Genomic DNA, 14,276 nt, shown 5'->3' on the forward strand with positions numbered 1-14,276 from the left:
GAAGGAAGGAAGGAAGGAAGGAAGGAAGGAAGGAAGGAAGGAAGGAAGGAAGGAAGGAAGGGAGGGAGGGAGGGAGGGAGGGATGGAGGGAGGGAAGGAGGGAGGGAGGAAGGAAGGAAGGATCAAGATCACCTGATTATCTTCATAAGGGTGAAATGTCAGCCAACAGACTAAATTGTGAAGCTCTACATCTGTATTGCCAGGCAGCAAAAGGCTTGGCATAGAATCCTGCAGAAGCAGAATGGCTCCCTTGTTCATTATAAGACTACAATTAACGATTAATACTCATCTAGGCCCAGCTTCTTTTCCCAAACCCACTATGTGGATTGCTCTCATAGGAGCTGCTGGAACAGCAGCACTTTTTGATGCCAAGAGGAGTTCCCTACGTTAATAAAGAGGAAAGCAAAGATTCATGCTGAGAATGAAATGAGGTAACCTGACAGAGGATTTTAGCTCTCCATCAACCAGAGAACTCAATATATGTGGAATACGTCACACAAAGAGAAAGGTACATTAGTCCAGAACTCTATCCATTGCTGCATTCTTGTTCTAACTTGAACTTTTATTTTTGTGGTAAATTAATGGAAACCAATCATTTATAGGAAATTTCTTTGTGTCAGTTTAATTTGGGGATAATGTAGTGGAATTGATTTTAAAAAGCAGCAGATGATATAGGGAATGCAAACATTCATTAGCTCTTCTAAGGAATATTGAAACAAGAAAATAAAAAAGGAAGGAGGAGGTATATATATAGACGATTATAAACTGAAGATTATATTTCATTTCCCAGTATCTGTTGAACAAAGGGATGTCTAATGACACTCAGTTTAAACATTATTTTCTGAGAAGGCTAGACAAATGGAGAAAGATTTATCATATGTTATTTAACTTCTCAGTTTTCTTCTTAGAAGATATGCAGCACCCATTTGTAGACTTCTCTGCATCTTGTTAACTTTGAAATAATTGAGTATTTATGAGGCTGACAAGAGATTAGTGCTATGAAAAGGGCAAGAGGATGAAGTGACTAGGAAAAATATCTTTGCTTCTAGGATTGCCTTCTGAGATATTACCTTTTGGTACCTTCCCTGATCTGACGGCAGATTTTATTAATAGTTTTTTTTTTTTTTTTTTTTTTTTTTTTTTTTTTTTTAACAAGGGTTGCAGCAATATACAGATTTCCAAACTGTCTGCCATGGAAACAAGTTGCTCATTAAGCCTCACTAGCAAACCCCTATCCCCTTTTTACATTGTTAGTGCTAAGGATGACAGTATGTATAGACTCAAAATGTTGTTTCCTTCAGTTAAATTTGGTGGTCTGTTACTGTGCAAAGATTTCTTGCTATTGGAGATTAAGAAGAACCACTTTTTTCTTCCTTTCAGCCAACATTTGGGCAGTTGAAATAGAGTCCCTGGGACCCACAAAAAAAAAAAAAAAAAAAAAAAGAGAGAGCAAAGGACACTAGAAAAGTTTTAAAGCTATGAGACAAGAGCCATAGTACAATCTGGCACTACTTAGATAGGAAGGTTTAAAACAAGCAGCAGCAGCAACAAAAACCATCCAAACCTTGTGATCACTTATGTTTGGGTGCAAAAATATGGAATGTCTTCATTACAAAGATTGCAAAATATGGTTGGTTTGTATATTGTCAACTTTTCCTCAAACACAAAAATAGTAGGGATATAATGATGTATAAATTCTTGTTACTTCTAAAGAAACTTTTCCTCATTCATAATAAGGGTACAGTCAGCACTTTGACTCAATTTCAGGATTTCCAAATAAAAAGGACACCCTGTGGGTTTTGTATCTCTCCTCTTTCTTTCTCCTGGAAGGACTTATTAAAACAATATTAGCATTGTTGGCAGTATCTTCCATTAAAATGCCGTGCTCTGAAATTTTTATATCTCTGTAAAATACTAAGCTCACTCAGAATAACTGGATCCTGTAAGCCAACAAAACTGTCAGGCACGGGTCTGAAATTCAACTTGCCAATGGAGAGTTTCCTCTCAGGCTTATGTTCACTACTGTCTTAAGATAAATCTGATTGAAAAAACGTCCATGTCAAAACAAAATGAATAAAAGGTCTAGTGGGTCTTGTATTCTATCACCCTTCAAATTGCCTTCCCTTACATTGATTAGTTTGTGTTTGTCTACTCCTTTCTCCATGTCTTTATTTTCTCTGAAGAAGCCCTTCCTAAATTTCCCCACTCCAGGTAGGGACTTAGTTTAACTCCAGGGGTTGCTGTACGGTTTTCCATTGTGTCCTGAGATTAATGGTCCTAACCTTAGAATGACCTTTCTCTATTGCTTAGGTCTCAGGAACTTTGCAGGGACTTATTTGCCCTGTGCCCTGCATTTATCCTTTCTTCCCCAGCTAAGGTGGGGCTTCTGCCACTCTCTTCCATGCAGACAGCATGGTGAAAGTAAAGGTGCCTAGGCCCTCCACTGGTATGGGCAGATAGTCCTATAGATTTCTGGAAAGCTTAAATAAGCTATATGGACCCAAATAATTCTAATGATTAAAAAAAGCCACTTTGTTAACTGCCACTTAGAAATGCTGTTGCTGCTGCTGCTGCTGCTGCTACTGCTACTACTACTACTACTACCACCACCACCAATAACAACAACAATAACTATAACAATAATGATAATAAAATTCCACAACCTTTGCTAGCATTCATTGGTGACTGAAGCAAACCAATGAAACAATTGGGCCAGGAAACAGTAACAAAGATATCACTGATGGAGATTATGTCATCAGGTAAGTATCAGCTGTTTGTGCATGGACATAATCAGGGTTTACAGTACAGAAGTGAGCCTGTGTGGATTTTGGTTTAGAATATTTCATTACTTGCATAGCTTTAAGCGATAATAATAAAAATAATACTTTTCACTTGCATAGTACTTTCATCCTCGGATCTCATCTCAAAGCACTTCATAAACATTAACTAAGCCTTCTGCCCCCATGAAGTGTGTATTAGATTATTATTATTATTATTATTAAATGGAAAAAAGAAGTTAAGTGATTCACCCAACGTCAGTTCCATCATGAACAAGAGGGCTGTCATCTGAGATGCTGTCTCCAAGCTATAAGAAAAGACGGGATGTTCTGGGGAAGATAAAGTAATATTGCTGTTTCTCTGTGATGTCCACCTGTATCAGAAATTGAAATGCATTGTCTTAGCAATGTGTCTGTTGTTAGGCATGCATGGGTAAAAAACAGTTTTGTAAGCAATAGAACTAATTAAACCTGATTTCCTTCAGATGTTTGTGCTAAGTTTCTCTGCTCCAATTTTCTTAAGACTAGCATATTCATAATGTGATGCATATTCATTAATGTCTAATTTATGCTGAGATTACTTTCCAGCCTTTCTGTCAATGAGGGATATTTATTTGGGTCTTTTTCCTCCACTCACATCCTTGTTTTTCTGAAGCTTACGGGAACTGAATGTCCTTGAGGTATTTCCTCACAGGAAAATGTGTTGACTCCAGATGAGGACAGCATACACTTTCCTCATCACCCTGACTGTTTTAGAACTCATTTGCTCAAGAATCAGGCATGCTGAAGTGTAACTCTTTTTTATTCCCTGACCCTTTTGCCTGCAAGAGATGGATTGTAGCAAAGAGTGAGGGAAAAAAAAATAGAAAGCACCTTACTCTTTTGCAGGAGAAACAAAGCAGAAGGCAACATCTTCAAGCAAACTCTGCCTATCTCTTCTGGCAACAGAGACATTCACTTTTGATTTCCAGTGTTGTTGGGTGGAGAAAATAAAATCCTCTAATTAGTTTCCTCAGTAGTTTAAAGCTGGTAGACTAAAATGTAACAGTCACAGTCACAAACTGATTGATAGGAGACTGTCAGTGGCTCATACTGAAGAGACTTAAGGCCTAATTGAAAGCTCTTTGAATGCCATTTGAGTTTCCCATCATTGTCACCGGGCGTTGGCTTGGTTGCCTGACAGGAATGGAACAAAAATAACATTTAGGTTAAGGAGGTTGTTTTTTTGTGTGTGTGTGTGTGTTTTTTTCTCCTCAGGTTGAAATGGTTTCAGTACCTTTTTAGCAATATAAAATATGTATTAAGTGTATGTGTATACTTAATCAGCTCTTTTGGTTGACCTCTGTGATCACTTTACATGCATGGTCACATACATGGTATGACAAAAATTGTTTTTCTTCAGTGTTCATGAGCTTAGAATTATGATGAGTACGTGCTTAAACAAAAGATTAAATATTTTTGCTAAATGTGGACAGTACCTTTGGATGCCAAAATTAATGATCTGTTGAAATTTGCAAGAATAATACATACGAAGAATTTCTAATAAACTACCACCCTTGGGCTTTGAACTCTCAATTTCTTTAATAAAAAACAGAGAATGTAGCTACAAAGTTACATAGATGAAAACAAATTTTCACATTGAATACAGTCAGAATTTTCTGATTCCCTGTATGTAATTCATACACATGCACATCTTTTTACGGAGTTTTGAAGTACAGGGTAGAGTCTGAGGTTTTCTCAACTAGACATTCAGGAGCCTCCTAATTAAGACTTCTTTGACAAGCATGTGACAGCTGCTCTGTATCCACAACCCTTGTCCCTAGTTCCTCAGAGCTGTACACCTAGCTCAGTCTAATTCAGTGGTGAAATGATACCTGAATATAAAACACTGGAGATACAAAGGATGAAATAGCCACGGATATAACATATTTCATTGTTCTTTTACTACCCAAAGACACTTCTAGCCATTTCTGGTGACAATTGCTAAGACAAAAGAAAAAATAAAATAAAAAAATGAACTTAACACAATATTACTAATATATCTATGAAAAGTCTAGCATGGTAATTTCATTTCAGAAAATTTCATCTTTGCTTAATATTATAAATGCCACAAAAACACCATGGTCAGTCTTCCAAAATAAAAACAAAAAATAAATTGTAAAAAAAATTAAGACATTTCTTAGTAAAAGATTTACATATATATATAATATAAGCTCTTCATCACTGCCTGTACCTCTTTTACCTCTTTGGAGAAATAGTCCCTGAAATGTGCAGCTGGCAAGAGGGTCTGACTGTTTCATAAACACTTTTTTCTAATTGCTAGCAATATTAACTTAACTCAATGTACCATTTAATGCAATTTCACCCCCAAAATATAATAGATACTTTAGTTTTGTTTCCTTAATATTACTTAACATTTTAACATGCAGAGCAGAAATGTGTTTTGCTTCTTTTTCCATGTAATTTTAAACAATTCACATGAAGTTCAACTGGCATGGTCCTTTCAAGAGAATACTGTACTTAGGGAATGTCTTCACCACAATTACGTGTAATGGGAGAGGGGATGAAGAAGTACCTGTGCAATGACAAAACCAAAGGTTTTGTGGTTAACCAGCAGATTCTGGACTTGAAAGACACTGTCCTGATTAGAACAATCAAGTTAACAACAGGAGGATGTTCCAAAAAGTTCAACTCCTCAGCCAAAAGAAACAACCAGAATCTGAGAGGCCTTAGCATTTTCTCTTGGCCTCAGATCAGCAAAGCACTTAAATACTTTTAAATACTTTGTTCAATGATTCTATTTGTTTATTTAATGCTGGACATCTGCTGAATTGTCACATTGAATCATTATCTTCATTGATGCTGTTTCAGGAAGGTCTTGGCTGGTCAGGCCAGACCTCAATCAGGACATCAATGTGACTTCACTAAAGACTGTTTTCAAGCATGTGCCCACTTGATGGCTTTGTTTATTTCACCAATTCTGTGTGACAATAACAAAGTAGTAGGCAGATGTAGCCCATACTGAGCTCCTCACATGTCCACTGTCTGCAGACTTATGCTTTAGACTAGATTAAGTCTGATCCCCTAGACTGAAAGTCACCACTGAAGAAATGGTTTAAAACTGTCCAAAGGACCAGGTCCTGTTTTGGACTGTACTGCCTTGTAGGAGCAGGCTTCATTTTGTGAGATGTTGAAGCAAAGGTGATGGATGCAGTTCATATAGATCAGGCAGTTCAAGTAGATGAAACTGTGACAGACGGATAAAAAGAAGAGGGAACTGCATTTGGAAACAATACCTTGAACTTCCCTGGTTTACAAGGAAATCACTCTGGCACACACTTAAATGTCAGAGAGAGAATCAGAGAGAATCTTCTAATCAGGTACCTCTATGACTTAATTTCCAACCTGTTTTACTTCACTTTTTTATCTCTCTTTGTGAGGGAAATCTGGGCTGAAATTTCCCCAGAGGTCTAAAGAAGAAGACAGAAACTACTGAATGGCTGCAGGATATGGAAGCCAACTCTCTTTGGAAACTCCAGCTTGGACTGAAAATATCTTAGTGAAGGTATTTTTCTCATCCTGTGTATGCACAGTTTGAGAACCCTTCCCCAATCCTTTATTTAGACTTTTTGTTAAGCTCAATTGAAAGAAATTGCTGCAAAAACTGGACTTGTGAGTCAAAATAATATTTGCAGAATGCATCCACTTTCTGAAAATATGTTTTGTTGCTATTTTTTTTTAAATCTAAGATCTCAAATTCAACTTTTTTTTTTTCTTTTTTTCTTTTTTTTTTTTCACCTGCAGAGTGATGAATTCTAAGGAACTCTGGTTGTATGGCTTACTGTAAATTAATAAATCATAAGAGTAATTTATTAGGAATAGAGTCTGTTTGCAGGAATTTTTTATTCTGTAGTCTTCCTTAGGCAGGCAGGCAGGCTGTCAGTTATTAAACAGTGACCTAATACTCATCTCTCACTTTTGCTGCAAAGATGGAATTCTCAGATCTATTTTAATGAATAAATAACAACAAAATATATTCAAGAACATGGTTAAAAACTCATACCATAGTTTCTAATAATTTTATGTGGTTTTGAGATACTTGTTAACACAATGAAGTTGAAGTAATTTCAAATTTTCCTGTAGAAATCTGGATGTTACTAAATAGTTTTATCTTCATAAAGCACTTGCATATACTATTCCTTATGAGTGCATGATTTCGAGTGTACCTACATATACCTGCATGTGTTAATATTTGTGTGCCTGTTCATACATATATGTCTATGTATGCATATCAGAGTTATATGCATGTAACTGTTTCTGAATGGCTTCATTATTAAAAAAATAAAGTTCACTTGTTCAAGGAGTTGAACATCATATTACCACTGGAGTGGGAAAGCTATCTCTACATACTAAATCCAGAAATGTTTAGTAATATAGGACAGAGTTATAAAAACAATAACAACAATAAAGCCATGAGATTTGAAAAGAAATATGGCTTACAATTCTTATTACTTAGATATTTCAGGTCTCACTAATAGCCATGAAAGAGAGTAAGATATGCACATGATATTCTTACAAATAAGTCTGAAATTCATTCATGTTAAGACAAAAAACTATCTTTATCTTATTACCTAGGTCACAGATAAGGCTAATATGGAATTTATGGATCCTGGACCTGAAAAAGCTGCCATCATTGGAACTAATCTCATTGCCTGAATAGAATGATCCAAGTCCAATTTCTGTAAGCTTTTGTATATGCATTTATATGATCATACTTTTTTTTTTTTTTTTTTTTTTTTTTTTTTCTGGCATCATGATTTGTGTGCAGAATTAATTCCCTGGCATATTTTACAGTGGAGTGTAAACTTAAATTGTTTACTAGGCTACAGTTTGATTTTCATCTACCAGAAGCTTAAACACAGAGATACCATCAGTTACAGAAATGCATTACTGCCATGTTAGAAAAAAATACATGTTGATCTTACCCATACTCATCATTCTGCTTCCAAATCTTGCAAACTCCTAAATAAGGGAGTAGTGAAAATGATGGCTTTAAGGTATTATGGAAAATGAGATTGCAGAAAACATCTCTCTCAGAAAACATTTCTCTCACATGAATTATGATAATATTTTTATGACATTCATTGGTAGTTCTTGGACCAGAGTATAAACTGGTAGACAAACTCATTGGGTTGCTTGCCTAGAGTATGGCAGTTAACAAACACAAATGGGAGATAATGACCACAAATCCACCATTGTACATATGCTGCAAGAATATTTCTGCAGTAATACTTTTTGGGAGGGAAGTTATTAAAAGAATTACACTAGCTTTGGACGCTCATTTTTATTTGTTCTTGTCATGCCTATTGTCATTTACATTCATTGAATAGCTAGGGAATAGAAATAGTTCCAGAGAGCAAAAATTAAAGCCCCCAAAAATCATGAACTGGAAAAACAAGTCAACCACTGAATTGAAGCTGAACTGTAGTTTAGCTCAGTGCTTTGTTGGATAGTACTAAAGGCAAAAAAAAAAAAGAAAAAAAAAAAAAGAAAACAAAAAAGACAACAACACCCACACACAAACACACACACAAAAACATCTTCATTAGGAAAGGAAATGTTTGTGGCTTTTTTTTTTATTTTTTTCCCTTTAAGGTTTATTTCTAATTCTATGCTGTGATTGGTTATCTTTAGGGTTGTGTAGGTATATGCAAGCTTTGTAGCCTCTTTGCTCTTCTTCACACAACTTCACATTTTGAAATAACTCTTGGTGGGTTTTTATTTAACAGAAACATTTTATTGTTAGCATTACCAAAAAAGACCTGCAAAGTTTCATTTACAGTAATAAACAATACAATACAATAATAAAATAAAATAAAATAATATAATATAAAATAAAATAAATAAAATAAAATAATAAATGCATTGAGTTTTGAAAAAGACTTTTTCTTTCTCAGATAAAGTAATTTTCCAAAAGGTAAATAGCTGTATCCCCACTTAGTCCAGGTAATGTTTCAATGAAATCAAGAAGAGGTCTGAATATCTATGAGTAACTGTATCAAAAACACAATCAAATATTTATAAAAGTGAAAGACATTTCATGGGGAATCAGCAACACATAAGTGTTGTGCACAAGCATTAAGCAATCAATGCATATTAGCATTTAATAAAATAAATCTCATAAAAAATGTATAAAGACAATTACCCAAATAATAGAACCAGGAATTAAATGCTACAAAGTTTAGGTATGTCAGAAAGAAAGCTGAGGCAGTATGTAGGGTCTGAGAAGAGACAGAAATTGACTGAGCCAAAGAGCTGCAAAGGCCTTATGCAGACAGCAGAAATTGTGAAGAAGCTTCTTGTGGCATTAATCATGACTTCTGTACGGCAGTGGAACAAAGAGGACCTATCAGTCTCCTTGAAGAGGTCATGAATCTGACATGATGATTCTAAATCCAAGCTTGTGGTACAAGGGCAATTCTGATGGTCTGTTGGGTGCTCCAAACACTGTAGTACTGGCTGGTGGCATCAGACATGTCCACAGCCCTGGGGCCTGGTCAGTTCCTGCAACTGCCTGAGGGCATGCATGGGAAGAGGTCCCATCAGCTGTGCTGTCTATTTCACTACTTACCCCTCAGCCCTGATAGTGTTACAGGTCTATAACCTAAATCACAGAATGCTGGGTTTGGCCAGCGAACTCTATTTGCTGTTTGGCAGCTCTATTTCATTGAGCTGCTACCTAAGTGCAATGTGATTCATAATCCATCTGAATATGAGAGGGAAATTCTTTATTGTGAGGGTGACAGAGCACTGGAACAAGTTGCTCAGAGAGGTTGTGGAGTCTTCCTCTCTGGAGATATTCAAAACCCACCTGGATGCCAGTCTGCACAACGTGCTCTAGGTGATCCTGCTCATCAGGGGGGTTGGACTAGATGATCTTCAGAGGTCCATTCCAACTTCAACCATCCTGTGATTCTGTAATTCTGTGATAATGTTTGCTGAAGAAGAACTGAAATAAGAGGTTAGAACATATTGCCAACAGGACTGGGTTACCTTGGCAGCGCTACCTGGTAGTGAACTTGGAAAATTAATTAATGGAATATTTAATTTTACCTGAATCGAATGTCATAAAGATGAAGACTTAATCAGACACTCACTAAGTGGTAAAGCTTTTAGAGTCAGACTTAATGTAGATGTCTATATTTCTGAACTTTGAGATCTTTTTTTCTTTTTTCTTCCTTCTTGCAGAAATATGCAGAATGCAACTCTTGCTCACCAAGTTCTGTCTTTTCAAATGCATCATTTTCATCTGGTTCTTGAGTATGGTCCTGCTCAAATCCCTCCAGACACTAAATATAACCAAGACTCAATCATCTATAGAAGATATGACGTCTTCAGAAGAAAAATTGCACTTCATGTACACTTCCCTCTCCAGTTGCGAAATCTTGAATAGCAGTAGATTGGAAATGTTTGTAATCCTTTACTACTTTGCTTGTGCTGTTAATATAAGGTAAAAGGTAAAAGTTTTACATCTCAAATGTAAAAATCTCCAGTTTCTAAAGCCTGGTCTAAACCTTTACCCAACTGTCGGGAACTTTGTGGCCTTTTGATTCCAGATGGAAATACTGTGAGAATGACTTTTCCTGTGAGAAACCTACAAGTTTAATTTGTGTATATGCAAATGTGCATATGCGTACTTATATAAATTCTGATCTCTTTAAAATAAGCTTAGCTGAATGTGTTACTATTAATGAGTAAAAGTTTTAGGAAGAAGTCCAAGTTTATCCAAAACAGCTCAGTAGTGTTTCATTCAAATCCATTTTAAACTTGAATTTTTCTGCTTTTTACCACAGAGACATTCATAGATAATAGCCTCTTGGATAACCAAATGCAAACTACTGTATTAAATTAACTCAACCTTAATAATCAGAAGGCCCCAGAAGTGAATTAAAGAGAACAAGGTGTTAAGCACAGTGAAATGAAGGGAAAGAGAACAAAATTAAAGAATGAAAAACAGATAAGTAAAAGATAACAATTTGGTGTCATTTATACAAAGCTCTCAGAAATCTGTATCTTGTGGGTTAAGGCTGAAATCAATTCATCTATATTTGGACATGCCTCACAGTGTCAACAGGAGCCAGGAACACGGGGAATCTAGAAACACTTGTGCAATAATTAACAGCACAGCCCAGCCAGACCTGGTTCAGCATGAGCTCTGGCCATCACAGCAAGCCCTGAGAGAAATTCAAGTCAATAGAGAACAAACCATGTGATGCATGTGATTTTTCTTTGTGCAGAGCTGCATCTTTTTGCTTCTGAATTCTGTAGTGTCCCCAGAAAACAAGTGTGCTGCTGAAGGAATAAAATGAGGTCACACCAAGGTGTCTGGCAGTGACCAAGAAAATAATTCTCAATGAGCAAATAAAGAAATTTTATTGTGCTTAAAACTTATTGTATTTGAAGAATTACACCATTGCTGGCATGGGTTGGAAAACTGAGAGGTATCAACTGTCGCAACTCTATCGATTCCTGTTTATACAACATTAAGGTCTGTCTCAATATCTCTAAGGGTCACTGAAAATCAAAAGGCTATTAGATGGTCTTCTGGTGGGATTTAATCCCTGATTTAATAGAATGTTGTGTATGCATGAATGTAACATAACACTGGGTTTTTATTTTATTTTATTTTATTTTATTTTATTTTATTTTATTTTATTTTGGTGTTAGTCTGTTGCTGAAAATTTTCTTAGTCTCTAAGACTCACATCCATTCAATGATGTCTACAGGTGAGTTTCCTTGTGTAGCTTAGTTTAATTTCAGTAAAGGCCAATGAAAACCTCCATCAAAAAATTAATCCCATTTTTGAAAATGTGTTTATGACAATGTAGTTAGCTGAGATACCTCCCTCAGAATTCAGAAAACTGTATTATGACATGCTGTTATCCTATTGACAGCAGGAGAGCTTAAGCTGTCATTGAAAGTTAAATATATACTTAAGCATTGGAAAAAAAATAATAAAAAAAAAAGCATTATAGACTTTCATGACTGACTACTTGTTTCAGTAGCATGAGATTAACAGTCAGCCACCTTTCTTGGCCAAGTTACATGGTTGAAATTTCTTACATTCTTTTCCAGATGCTACAGAAATTTAATTGCACATAATAACACCACCCAAAATTATTTAAGCATTCAGTAGAACAGTAAAAACAGACAAAAGAAAGCAAAAAGATTTCAAACTACAAATTCCTCTTTGTTAGGCACAAAAGCATTGGTTAGTACTTCAAAAAGCTACCAGTCCAACAGCCTAACAGCTATCAGACTATCAATTTCTTTGATGGTACAAACAACAGAGGCTAAAGTCGCAGAGCTTTTTCATTTGTATAGATTAAATTAATATAGACTAGTTAAGTCAGCTGTTCTTTGGTAACTTGGTGGTCATTTGATTTTGCACTCAGGAGCATAGAACTTTTTTTTCTTTTTTTTTTTTTTTTTTTTCTGGAAGGTAAAAATTGTTTTAGACTAAGTTTCAAATTATTTTGTGATATTTTGCCTCTTTCATACTGTTTTTATTATTTGAAGAATAGGTCCATGTTTTACAGAAGGACAATTTGCAATTTTCAGTAGACAAAATTCAAGTCAGTATATTAAAGAGAAGGATCCAACATAGCTTTGGTTCTACTGAAGGAGACATCTATGATGTATTTTGCCTGTTTTTTTTTTTTTTTTTTTTTTTTTTTTTTTAGGGCAAGTGATTAGAAAAATCCTGACATGCAGTTTATTAAAATAATCTTAAGAAGTTTTGAGTGCAGTTTGAAGAAGAATTCCCAGAAGTACTTTCTTAAAGTACCTTCTTACAAGGAAGAGAGAAGAGTATATGACCCATTTATCATAAAAACATTCCTAAAAAGTGCTTAGCTTCACCAAATTCTTCAATCATTATTCTCTCAAAACAAGGATATGGAATGATATATTCAGAAGGACTCAGATTTTAAATTAAAATTACTATTCTCAGGCTATTTTCAATGAATTTAAAAAATCATGTGTTATTGCTATTAAAAAATAATAAAAACAAGAGAGATCAAAATGTGGCAATGAAAAACATCTGTCTCTGGTGTCATGTGAATAGTGAGTCAAAACTGGAATAGATCAGTTATTCCCAGTGAGAATATCTGTCCCACTGGTCTGTAAAATATATTTCCTAGAAATGCATGTACTTATTTCATGCTTGGAAAGATACATAAAATCTCATAAAAGTGCTATGAGGGAATAAACAACCAAAAATGTGTTGTGACAGAGGAAGTCTGCAGATTAATGATTAACCAAGCAAGTTTTCTGCTTGCATGGCAAGGGAAGGAATGCTAAGGCTTTTTTTGTTCAAGGGGTGTTGACAAAGCAAGGATGGAAAAGAAGCTTATAAAGAGAAAAAAATACTAATGGGCAAAGAAGGGAAAGTAAGGAAACAAAGACCAGTATTCCTGATATTGCAGCTCCAAAGAACTGTTCAGGAAATGGTATAACACAGATAATTTCAGAGATTGAAAAAGGAGAGGGGAAAAAAAAAAAAAAAAAAAAAAAAAAAAATATAGTCTTTTATAGTAGTACAAAGATGCTTTATTGTTCAATCATGCAGCTGAAGTTTGTGCAGAAATATTGTAGAATACAATGTTTGGAACTGTAAGAATCCAGCTCTTGCATTACAGAAAAATCACTGCCTGGTGCTGCCAGTCTCTCCTTTGTTTGGCATGATCCTCATAGCTTTTCAGTGGATCAGCTTTTCAGGATCTTTTCAGTGTCACTTCAAAAAATAAGATGTTTGAAAAGGTTGTGAGTTGTATTCCTTAATGGCAAAAACAACACCACTCTACACTTTCGAGTACAGAAAAACACCTGTCACTCTCTCTGAGGGAGTGAGGGTGGTGACAATGAAAAATTGAACCAAAACCACAGAGTCTGAGAGGAAACATTTATGAAAAATGCCAGTTCTAGACTGGAATTTTAGTCCCAGAGCTCTGGAGTCTAACAGGACCTGGAGAGAGGGCAAAGTCCATTTTGCTTCATTCTTCTTCAGCCCATAAAATTACTATAGTCACAAAGAGGAGATGCTTTTGTCATGCTCTTCTAGTTCCTGAGGGGATCCACAGTCAAGGAACATTACCTTAGCCCTTGTGAAACTTGTATAGCTCATTTGATCTATAAAAAGCTTTACAAGCATAACTCACCCTAATCAGAAGCTGGCAAGGAACTATAATCACTTCTATACCCACAAAGTACCCACAAAGAAAACTGATGCTGCAGGTTTAGTGATGATATTGAGGTCTGCTCTGAACACCTGAGTCAAAACTGAAAGAACAACACAGAAATCTGATTTACTTACAAAGTAAGTATATCGATAAAATCTACCTCCAACTTCAAATTGATTTAAAACAGAGATAGAGAATCTCAAAATTCAGGTTCCAGTCACATCCTTATCTCTTGAAAACCCTATCTTCAAACTAGCCT

The 14,276-nt window shown here is 35.5% G+C and overlaps 1 long non-coding RNA gene across 1 annotated transcript; it reads left to right on the forward strand.

Annotated features, from left to right (window-relative positions):
* The first annotated feature begins 375 nt into the window (after positions 1–375).
* On the forward strand, positions 376–11,452 carry LOC118173272. The gene is made up of 3 exons (XR_004754107.1): positions 376–508; positions 7,413–7,518; positions 10,026–11,452. It is a non-coding gene; the product is annotated as an uncharacterized LOC118173272 (long non-coding RNA).
* The last annotated feature ends 2,824 nt before the right edge of the window (positions 11,453–14,276 follow it).

Source organism: Oxyura jamaicensis, chromosome 1 (genome assembly GCF_011077185.1).
Source record: "Oxyura jamaicensis isolate SHBP4307 breed ruddy duck chromosome 1, BPBGC_Ojam_1.0, whole genome shotgun sequence".
Taxonomy (NCBI): domain Eukaryota; kingdom Metazoa; phylum Chordata; class Aves; order Anseriformes; family Anatidae; genus Oxyura; species Oxyura jamaicensis.